Raw genomic sequence first — 12,271 nt, 5'->3', positions numbered from 1 at the left:
CCTGGTGGAGCTGCTCCATCCTAAGGACTGGTGGTCCCGAAGGCAAACCCAGAACCAAATGAAGACAGGAGAGAAAAAACTCAGAGGTTTGTGCCTCCAGAACCAGCACCACAGGCCAGCCAGAAACAACTGACGTTTTTCCAGTGATCCTTGTTTCCTGACAAATAAACCAAAAAGCGCTCTGACCCCACAAGTGATTCAGACAGTGTTCTCTTTGACTTGTGATAGATTTGAGTAACTTCGGTTCCATCATGCCAGGGTAATCTGTCCTTGCCCACGTCAGTCCGGCTTACGCCTGCTGTGCGGTGTGGTGACCAACAGCACGCATGCTCTTCCCTAAGTGCTCAAGCTTGAAAGGTGCGGTCACCTTTCCTGGTACTTTTCAATGACACTGAAAACCACACAAGTCTAGAAGGGAAGATGTTGCTGATGGTGAAGACTGGATCTGAAATACGTCTGGAAGAAAGGAGGGCTTTGTAAAGAAAACATGGCTGCTGAGAGGCTCACAGGTAAAGGTGTTTGCTGAAGAGTCTTATGCCCTGAGTTCAACTCCTGGGACCCGTAGGGTAGAAGGAGAGAACCAAGTCATGCAACTTGTTCTCTGTACTCCACACACAGACAATAGCACATGCACACACAAACACAAACACACAATGTAATTTTAAAAATTCTAAATGAGAGAAAATGTTAATGATTTTGTAAGGAAAAGAAACCTGTTCATGAAAATAAACCTAACAAAAAAACCTGCTGTACATTATGCAGTATGTGCTCTGCAGGGTGTGCTGTGCAGGGTGAGTTGTGTTGTTTTTATGTATACATGTATGTTTATGTGTGCGTTCATGTGTATGTTTATGTTTATATACATATATATTTTGTCTGTATGTATACATACATATATTTATGTTTGTGTGTGCATGTGTATATTCATGTGTATGTAGATGTGTATATTTATGTGTATACATCTATATATTCATGTTTGTGTGTGTACATATGTGTATTTAGCATTACATATGTATGTTTATATGTGTGTCCATGTATTTACAAGTGTGTATATATATATATATATATATATATATGCATGTGGTGTGTTTATTTTTGTGTATGGACATGTGAATGTTTATGGTGATATTTTATTTGTACTGAAATGTGATTTTATTTGTATGTTAATAAATAACGTTGCCTGAGGGTCAGAGCTATAGCAAGCCATAGCAGAAACTGGGTGGTGGTGATACACGCCTTTAATCCCAGCTCTTGGGAGGCAGAGCTAGGTAGATCTCTGTGTGTTCAAGGATACAGCCAGCATGTAGACACATGCCTTTAATTTCAATACCAACCATAGATGACCTGGAGGTCTGTACAGACAGGCAGTGACGAGGAGGTCATGTGGTTGGGTTTATAACCAATGAGAATACAGAATAGAAAGTCAATAAAAAGGACAAACACACAGGAAGTAGCTCTCTTTCGGAGAGGTAGGACAGCAGCGGCAGTGAAGGGTAAGGTTTTTAATCTCAGCTCTTAGCTGAGCTCTGACCTCTTGGGTTTTCATCTTTGCATTGGCTCTGTGTTTCTTATTTAACAAGACAGTTACAGCTACAAATGTTTATGTGCTTGCCTGTGTATATTTATCTGCGTATATATATATATATATATATGTATATATATATATATATATATGTTTCTGTATGTACATGAGTGTATGTTCATGCATTTACATGTGTATATCTATGCATGTGTACCTGTGCATTTTTGTGTGTGCATATACATGTATATTTGTATGTGTATATACATGTGTATGTCTATGTTTGTGTGTGTACATGCATATGTGTGTGTTTATGTATGTATGTCCATGTATATATTGATTTGTACACAAACATATTTATGTGTATGTGCATGTTTATATTTATGTGTGTATACATGTGAATGTTTATGTTGTATAATTATGTATCTTTATATAAATGTGTATTTATGTGTGCTTACATATGTATATTTGTGTTTTGTGTGTGAATTTATATATTAATATTTGTGTGTGCATGTGTGATACATGTGTATTGTATACTGTGTGCAGTGTCTATAGTGTGTGTGGTTTTAGCTGTGGGAAGTGAGCAAGCAGTGTGTGTGTGTGTGGAGCACAATGTGTGATTTGTAGTGAACACAGGGAGCTAGATTGCATGCACACCACACACTCCACAAGCACGCTGAACATTGCACACCCCACACTTTGCACATAGCAGTCAACACTCCACACTCACAGTAAACCTCACACCACACAAACCTAACTATGCACATGTACACACCAACATAAACATATATATGTATACACACACAAGCATACACATAGACACATATAAACATAAAAAGGTACACATACAAACCTAAATATATACATTTACACACCAACATAAATATATACATGTACACATACATAAGCATACACTTGTACACACACAAACACAAATATATACATGTACATAGTCATAAATATACTCATGCACACACACAAACGTGCTACACATGTACACACATACAGATGTGTACACACAAACATAAATGTACACATGTATGCACATATAATTTAAACATGTACTCACATAAATATATACATTTAAACATACATAAATTTATGCAAGTACACACAAACACAAACACCTACATGTACAAACATATAATCACACACATGGACACACACAAACATGCACATGTATACTCAACTTTTGACTACTCGTCATGCCCAACCCTCTACAGTTTTACATGGACTAACATTTTCACTTTTGTTACATTGACAATTTCTCAAATGTCACCGTGAAGGAGACGCTAGGACTAGCTGGTTTTCAACAGCAACAATTGGTTGGGTTGGGTGAATTAATTCACGTACCCACGGAAAACATCACGGGGCGACAGAGTGAAAATAAAGCAGCAGCCCGGCCCGCGTGCCCTGCCCTGGCCATCGGGGATAATGGACAAGCTTGTTTGGATGACGTGGTGGGGGTGAGAGGAGCCGGAGATAAACGGACAAGACGGACTGACGTCTGCTCGGCCCCGGCACAGCGTCTGTCCCTCCTCAGCATGATGACGGCTGTGAGGAGTTGGCGGCTTCTCTCTCACAGGAGGAATCCGAATTAGACTGAGGAGGCTGATTTACCAACACCGGTTTATTACCCCGAATTTATTTCATAGAGCCTTCGTGAGAACGAGCATGTAGATGAAGGATCTGGAAACTGTTCTGACTAGGACCTGTGGAAAACAAGGTTAACAGCCGGAATGCAGAGGCAGGAAGATGGGTAGCCGTGTGTCCGTGTGCTCACAAAGACTCTGTGTTTAGAAAGAGAGATTTAAAGTAAACCCCTCAGGTGTGAGAAAACATGGAAGGGGATGGTGGACAATGAAGTCAGATCAGCCTTACGGGAAACAAAAGCTGCTGTTGATTAGCAGAAGGGGCCCCCGTGGATAAAAATCTCAAGTGTGGACTCAAAACAGCAACAAATATTCCTGAACTGCAACAGTCAAAGGGCAATTGACTGGTTGATTTAATCCTATTTATTTAATCCTAACTGCCTTCTTCCAAAGTTGCAATCTACTGAGTTTTTTCTTTAAACCAGGATAGAAGCGCAGTTGATAACCTGTGTATGGAGAAAGTAATAGTATGTTGGGGTTTGCTGACAGCATGTGCTAACGAGGTGTGGTTCCAGCTGGGGTGCCATCTTGGGAGTTTGTGGTAACCTGGCTAGAGGAATGTGTCGCCCAGGGCATGTCTTTGGGGATCACATCATGCCCTGGCCACTTTTGTCGTCCCCTTTTGCTTCTTGGCTGCCAAGAGGAGAACAGCTTCCCTCCTCTGCACCGTCACCTCTTCACATCCTAAACGTCCGCCCGCCTGAAAGCCATGGAGTCAGATGGCCATGGACAGAAACGCTTGGAAACACGAGCCAGAGAAAACCCTTCCTTCTTTATGTTGTTCTCTCAGACATTTATTTGGTCGTGGCAATGGAAAGTGCTGTGGATATCACTCTATATAAATAAAACACTGATGGCCAATGACCAGGCAGGAAGTATAGGCGGGACAAAGAGAGAGGAGAATTGGGGAAACAGGAAGAAGAGGGGAGAGACACTGCAGCCACCGCCAGGACAAGCAGCATGTGAAGATGCTGGTAGGACACCAGCCATGTGGCAAGGTATAGATTTATAGAAATGGGTTAATTTAAGATAAAAGAACAGTTAGCAAGAAGCCTGCCATGGCCATACAGTTTGTAAGCAATATAAGTCTCTGTGTTTACTTGGTCAGGTCTGAGCGGCTGTGGGACTGGCGGGTGACAGAGATTTGTCCTGACTGTGGGCCAGGCAGGATAACTCTAGCTACAGAAAGTTTAGCAAAAAGAGAGTGTGAGTGCTGTGTGCGGATTGGTGAGAACTAGGTGAGTAGAAGGGTGGAAGAGATGGAGTGGTTGTTGAAACTGAACATATGAATACGTAGGCAGACAGGTAAGTGCTACTGCATGTTTAGTCAGTTTCCCAGTTTCTAAAATGTGGAAGTCGCCACTATGGTAAGATTCCAAGAGTTAAAAGCCACATTTGCAGTGTGAGTTACATGGTCCATGTACCAGTCAATGGGCAAAGGAAAGTGACTGAAGGCCTTGGTAATCGTTTCTAACATACGGGTTGGGATAATTAATAGTGGTTCTTGAGGTTGAAACTGTGTGGTATTTTACATTATTAAGAAGACTAGTGAGAACTGGAGTTTGGGACACAGTGTTTTCCCTAAATGATGGAAGCAAATACTCAGACATGTTCCTTCTCCTGGTGGCACTTACAAGCTGTGCCTTCTTCACATGCAACAATATTTATAACAGGCTCCATCCTATGTATTGGGTTTTCTTTTGCTTTTTGTTTTATGTACTTGGATTATGTTTGTGTTAGTATGGTGTGCTGGCTAGTTTTATGTCAGCTACAGTTACCGGAGAGGAGGGAATTCAATTGAGAAAATGCTTCATCCGGGTTGTAAGCAAACCTGGAAGGCATTTGGTTAATTAGTGATTGATGGAGGATGCCCAGCCCATTGTGGGTGTGGCTATCTCCAGGCAGGAGGTCCTGGTTTCCATAAGAAAGCAGGCTGATGCTTCCCCTGGGGAGGGAGCATGATCTGAGTGGCTGGCACTGCTATCAGGGGCCATGGTGATGTCTGATCCAAGCCACTGCCTTGGGCCATCTCTGGGCCCATGGTCCTACTGCTGCAACATCTTTGTTGAAGTCCAGGGTCCGAGTTACCACCAAAGGCCATTCAGGTGCCCGTGGTCTGTGCTACAGCCTGAAGCCATGACGATGCCTATAGGCTGTGCTGCTGCCAGGGGCCATACTGATGTCCCTGGCCTACACTGCCACCTGAGGTCATGATGATGTCTGTAGTCCAGGCAGCCTCTGAGGGCCTTGTCTGGGTCTGTGATCCTTCTGCAGCAGAGGCTCATGTTGGTGGTCTGTGCCGTCACCAGAAATCAACTGGAGGCCCCTGATCCTTGTTCCCTGCAAAGAGCAAAGAGACTGCTTTTGCCAAGATATTGATTACTGTAGACACACAGTCAAAGAGAGACACGGAAGGTCCCTGAGACAACCCCTACACCCGCCCCAACCTGCTCTCCCTAAAAAAAAAATAACAGCCTACATGCAAAACCACCAAAGAAAATCCTTAAAAAGTATGAGAGAGATGCTGGAGTAGCTGCCCACGATTGAAGATTCTGGTGGAGGTCTGAGAGAGGAAGTACTCAGTTCTTTCTCAAAGGGCAGACCACTTGGAATTTGACCATGCTCCAGCAAGTATACAGATAACATAAAGTAGACTTTTTTTTAATCTCTTACTTCTTTTGGTGTGGAGGTCACAAGCGAGGAGGAGTGAACATGGACGGACCGGGAAGGGATTGTGATCAGGGCACATGATGTGAAACTCCCAGAGAATCAATAAAAAATGTTACATGGGGGAGGGAGAAAGAAAGAAAGAAAGCAAGAAGGTTAGACATAAATCGGTCTTTGATAGCCTGAATAGACCTTAGATAAGGAGAGACATTCTCTCAACTTGCCCAATGCTTTGACCTTTCAAAATAGTTCCCATATTGTGGTGGCCCCTCATTGCAAATTTTTTTCCCATTGCTGTTTCACAATGACAGTTTCATCATTGTTATGAATCTCAATGCAAAACTCTGACATGCAGATGGTCCTACTCAGTAAAAAGGTGTTTTGTTTTTTTCAACTCCCAAAGTGTTGAGACTGATGGTCTCAGAAGCTTCTCTAAGCCCTTTGCCAGACCACTTAGGTCACTGTCTTCCTGATCACAAGAAATAAGCAAAAGAGGCAAGATCATGAAGGAGCTAGCCAAGGCAGACACCAGGGTGGTTTCCCTGTTGTTGCTGTCTTTCTCTGTCATGGACCAGCTTTTTCAGCAGGGTCATGGAGTTTCTAATGACCCCTGAATGGTTAACATAAGAACAGCATTGCTCTCCTAAGGCCTTGCATAGGTTCCCTCATTGAAAGAATGATAACCAGGGGGACCACTTGAACAAATTTCAAGTCAAGGTCCCTTCTATCCTGGAGAACTCTTTCAGCTAAAGAGGAGAGCAATTCCTCTAAATGTATAACAGACTTTTCTAGGGTAGTGATATCTGCACCTACTGCCATTTTTAAGGCCCTGAAGTTCTGATATTTGAGTATGGCCAGATTACAATTATGAATTATTTATAGAGAAATAAAAATTTCTTAAAGCCATATAATACCTCTTTGGTTTTGCATAAGGAAGATCAAGTATCTTATCTTATTGCAAAACCATTTTAGTTAGTAAATCTATCAATTGACAACCCTGGGCCCAGTTTCCTGGTATGTCAATGGATATTATAGTTCGCCATTTTGTCCCCTATGCCAGGGAGTTTCCTGTTGACTCAGCACTTCAACCTATTATGGGCAGGGATCACAGGACAGTGTATTTTCTTCTGTAACTGCTTCTGGCTGACACTGGAGTGTTGTTATTAGGGCCCGAAAAGGTTGAAAGGCTAGTCAAAGGGTGGGCAATTGGGGCATTTGTCAGAAGATTGTAGTTATGTTACCCAGCTGTAGAGACAGGGAACAATCACTTTGGCTGGGCTGGTCCACATCAGCTTTCAACAAGTTCAGAGTACATAGTCATTTGGAGCAGGTTACAGTCCGCAACTGATACTTGGATGTATCTGCCAGCCAAGTGGAAACCTGTTGAGAAAAGTTCAAACTAGGAGCTGAAGCTAAAATGTATGAACTTATTTGGAACTTCTAGCCCCATAGTCTTAGTAATTGGGAAAAGGAGGCATTCCAAGATCAAGAGAGAGAAAAATACCATCCTCAGGAATAGGCAGGTGGGGAAAACTCCAGCTGTACTGCTGTACTTATCTGGAGTCCTTTTGACCTCTGTGAAGTGGATCCAAGTTTTATGACTTCTTTTGATCCTCTGAAGCTTATATGAATTCTTGTTTTACAAAAAGACATTAAAGTTTTACATATATTAGTATTGCCAATCAGTATTGAAATACAAATCATAGAAAAAGCAGGTAATGGGTATCTATAAAACAGCAGGAGTAGACTCATACCTTTAAGTTTATATTTAAAAGACAACCAAAGAAAATCTAAAATCTTGAGCTTGTGACCCAAACGGTATCAGAATTCTATTAATTTAGTTAATTATATCAATTAAATTCTGAACTTTTGAAATCTTAATATAATAATATCATAGAAGGGAGAAGTAATCTAAAGCATTTAAGTCATCTATTTATATCTTTGTAACTGGTATTTATATCCTAAATCATTTTTGAGTCCCTCAAAGCTTGCATAGACTTTTATATCCTCAAACCTTTATATATCTTAAAACATTTTTAGGTCCTCAAAACTTGCATAGACTTTTATGTCTTAGGACACTTTCTTATCAAGAGACCTAGTAGCTTTAGAAAAGCAAGGCTTGATTTTTATATATAAAATGAGCTGATAAGTTGGCCATAGCCTTATAAATTTAAGCATCTTGAAAACTGTTCTTAAAAAAGTTTTAGAATCTCTCAAATGTCTTCCTGCAATATCAAAAAGAAAGTATCCTCTTTTATTTTAAGAGGGAGAAAAAATGGCATAACCACAATCTTATACGGCAAAACCAAGCTCCAATGGTGCCAACAATCCAAAGTTCAATATCTGGGCTGCTCTGCTTTGCTTTTTTCTCCCTGTCACTGTGTCAGGGGCTCAGGCTGATAGAGCAACATAGAGGAAACTTTAAATAAGCATGCCTGGGTCGTGTGAAGGAAGAGCCATAACCCAACTCTAGAGCCAGCTTTCCAATAAAGAAGAACAGCATAAAACAATTTTAATATTATCTATATCAAAAAGACATCTAAACTCCTGCTAACCTGAATCCAGTGACCAGAGCTCAGAGATAAATTCAGAACCCTGACCATAAATGCAGACACAGCAGTGGTGGGTGGGTGGTGACTGGCTGCTATGGGCAGCAGAGACAGCAAAAATAGCCAAACCATTTTGTTTCAATTCCATGCTTGCAACAAAACTTAATGAACAGACTAGAAAACAAAACTTTCCAACAAAACAAGCATATGCAACTTTCTAGAGAAATAGATTAAACTTTCCAATAAGACAAACAAAACTTTTGGAAGTGGGGTTGATGCTCTCAGACAGAGAGAGCATCCTGCTGCAAGACATGCTAAGCTGTAGCCATGGTGGGAGGAGGTGGGGGACTGATGTGGGTGTCATCAGCAGCAGGTGGGAGGTAGGGAGGAAGGGAATGAACAGAGACAGAACAGAAACAGAAGAATGAGACATTTGAGTGAGAGCATGAGATGCCAGAGGCACAGAAACGGGGAGTAGGCAATAAGGGGGCATCCAGCGGGCTAAAGCCCAAGCATGGGTCTCCCAGGCAGCCGGGAGGGGAGCCAACAGGACAGACAAGCAGAATAGAAAAGGAGTAAGGACAGGAATGCATTCCCAAGAATCCTTGGATCTACTGGATCACTAGCAGAAATTGCAAAGATAAGGGGTATGGGACCAAGTCTAACTGTAAAGGCAGATGAGTTAAGCCCTTAAGTCAGGTGTTAGATATGGTGGTAGGTGCTTTTTTCATGAGTGAGGTAGAGAAATATGATCCAATGGGCTGAACTCTAGTGTCCGAGAAGCTCAGCAAGGACCAATGAGGCAGCAAGGCTGGCCAGTGAGTCATCACCCAGAGGTCTAGGGGCCATGGCGTAATGAGTAGGCACAAGCTGTCCCTCACGGTGTCACCTAGGAACAGGAGCCTGGGGGCTCTAAGCCCAAGAGACACATAGTTGCCAGATACCGGAACTTATGGGAGGGGACAAGAGGCAAGAAACCATGGTCCAGAGGAATCCTCACTTGTGGCAAATGGCCAGAGGGGGGCGGGGCTTACCAATTATGTCAGCATAGGATGATGTGAGTGTTGAAGGTTCCAGAGGTCCCAGAGTGTCTGAGCTGCCCGAAGGCAGGAGAAAGTGCCAGTAGGGGCTCTGCTGAGCATGGCACTAAGTGTTGTATTTTAAAAATGGTGCAGTGAAGGTCTTGGTGGGTGGAGCCAAGGGGCACAGTGGAAAGTCACTCACAATATGCAGGTAGCACTCACGTGGAAAGTTTTATTAAGGGAGGAAGGGAGGGGAGAAGAAAGAGAAAACAGGTGAGGGCTGAGGAGAGAAGAAGAAGAGGAAGAGAAGGGGTAAAAGGAAGAGAGAAGGTACTCGTGGAAAGAGAGAAGGGAGAGAGAGAAGGGGGAGGGATTTTTCTTAAAGGGGACTTAGCGCCTGTGAATAGTCCTATTCATCTATGCAGCACACTACTTAATGACATACGGCCATAGAACCTGGGCTGTTAAGTATTTGCCTGGGTTAGCAAGTGCATCCTGCTGGATCCCCCAGGAGTGGGCCAGATAACCTCTAAATGCTAACAATGGGGAGCAAGCCAGTAAGCAGCACCCCTTCACGGCTTCTGCATTAACTCCCACTTCCAGGTTCCTGCCTTGTTTGAGTTCCAGTCCTGACTTCCTTTGACAATGAACAATAATATGGGAGTGTAAGACAAATAAATCCTTTCCTCCCAAAACTGCTTTGGTCATGGAGTTTCATCACAGCAATAGTAACCCCTAAGACGTACGGTATAAAAATTGATATTAAAATAGATCTTAAAAAATAAAACTACACTAAATTATAAATTTTAAAAAATATTTTATTGAAGTTTATATGAAAATAAATCAAAATATAAGCATTTATTGTATACAGTATAAGGAACCTCATCTCTTGTCTAGATAATTTATATTTTGTTGTAGCAGGAATGAAAATCTCAATAAAGAATTTTTTTCTACTGCTTATAAGTATTTTGAAACAAAAGTTAATTCTGCAGATGTGCTCTAAAAATATTTTTACTTTTAAATTATTTGTTGCAGCATAAAGACAGCAAAGAGTTTTTAACTTATATTTTTAGACTATATAATGAGATCATTATTTCCAGAGAATAATTCCTCTTTCCAATTGCCTGAAAGCACTGCCACAATAATTTGATTTAGATTGGGGAAAAAAACAATCATGGTCTCTTTTCAATTAAAAGACATATTTCATTTTCCAACACCTTCATTCTATTCATTGTTTTCTCAAACTCATTAAAAACTGAACAATATCAGTCAGCACACACAACTTTTGTGAAAAAGCAATCAAAAGTTACCCTGTCATTGTGATGTGGTAATGTTTTCTAAGTTTGGGGAAATGTTTGTATGAGCAGATACACACTCAGCTTTTCTAAATATTTTCTTAATACAGTGCATCAGCTGTGAAAAAAAAATCTAGAGCATGTCTTCACGATTCGCATGATATAGCACTGCCCAAATACTTTTGTAAGACTCAAGTATATCCATAAATGCAATGGTTGGTATTATATGGCTGATGTCATAGTCAGTATTCTATTGCTGTGAAGAGACACCACGACTCGTTTTTTTCCCTGAAAAACTTTCCATAGCTTTATTTATTTACTATTCCTCCTTTTTTAAATGTATTTTCTAAGATTTACTTGTTTATTTAAAGTTTTTTTTTCATTTTACATACCACTCTCTGTTCCCCCTCCCTCCCCTTCTCCTGCTCCACCTCCATCTCCCCCGATCCCACTTCCACTCACTCCTCATAGCGGTTAAGGCCTCCCTTGGGTATTCAACAACACAGACTGGCATACTAAGTTGGGACAGACCCAAGCCCCTCCCCCCTGCATCAAGGCTGAACAAGGCATGGCACCATAGGGAATGGACTCCAAAAAAGCCAGTTCATGTACTCAGGATGAGTCCTGGTCTGATTGCCAAGGGACTCACAACCAGATCAAGCCACACATCATTTATTCAAGGGGCCTAGTTCGGTCCCATGCAGGCCCCCCAGCTGTCAGTCCAGAGTCCATGAGCTCCCACTAGCTTGGGTCAGCTGTGTCTGTGGTTTTTCCCATCATGATCTTGCTCCCCCCCCCCCCCCCCCCCCTTGCTCTTATAGTCCCTCCTCTCTCTCTTCAACTGAACTCCAGAAGCTTGGCCTCATGCTTTGCTGCGGATCTCTGCATCTGCTTCCATCAGTTGATGGATGTAGGTTCTATGATGACAATTAGGGTAGACACCAATCTGAATACAGGGGAAGGCTAGTTTGTAGTGGGTAGCCATTCCAGCTTTGATCTGGAAGTTCCAATCCCATTGAGGCTTTGGTAACTGTCACGCCTACAAGGCGGGGCCGAGAGAGGGCTCTGAAGACCCGAGATCCGGATGCGCCGCCTTCTCTTGGTTCCTGGATCCTGGACGCTGGAAGTAGACCAGGCAGAGTTCTCCAGAAAACACCACCTCCGGACTGCAACATGCCTTTCCTAGACCCTGCAACCTACCTATCCCTTCATTTGTAAGTTATGCTGCTAAATAAACCTCCCTTTTAACTACATGGAGTGGCCTTAATAATTTCACCAATATCTGGTGCCCAACGTGGGGCATGAACCCACGACCCTGGGAATAAGAGTACCATGCTCTACCGACTGAACAGGGCCCTCCCTTGGCCCCACCTTGTAGGCGTGACAATTACTGAAGCCTCAATGGGGGTTGGAACTTCCAGATCAAAGCTGGAATGACTACCCACTACACTAGTTCAAGCATCCTCTCTACCACGGCTATGATTCTTAGCTGGGGACATCCTTGTGGGTTCCTGGGGAATTCCCTAGCACCAGATTTCACCCTAACCTCATAATGGCTCATCCTGTC

Source organism: Peromyscus leucopus, chromosome 2 (assembly GCF_004664715.2).
Source record: "Peromyscus leucopus breed LL Stock chromosome 2, UCI_PerLeu_2.1, whole genome shotgun sequence".
NCBI lineage: Eukaryota > Metazoa > Chordata > Mammalia > Rodentia > Cricetidae > Peromyscus > Peromyscus leucopus.
Note: the sequence above shows the minus strand (reverse complement) of the source record.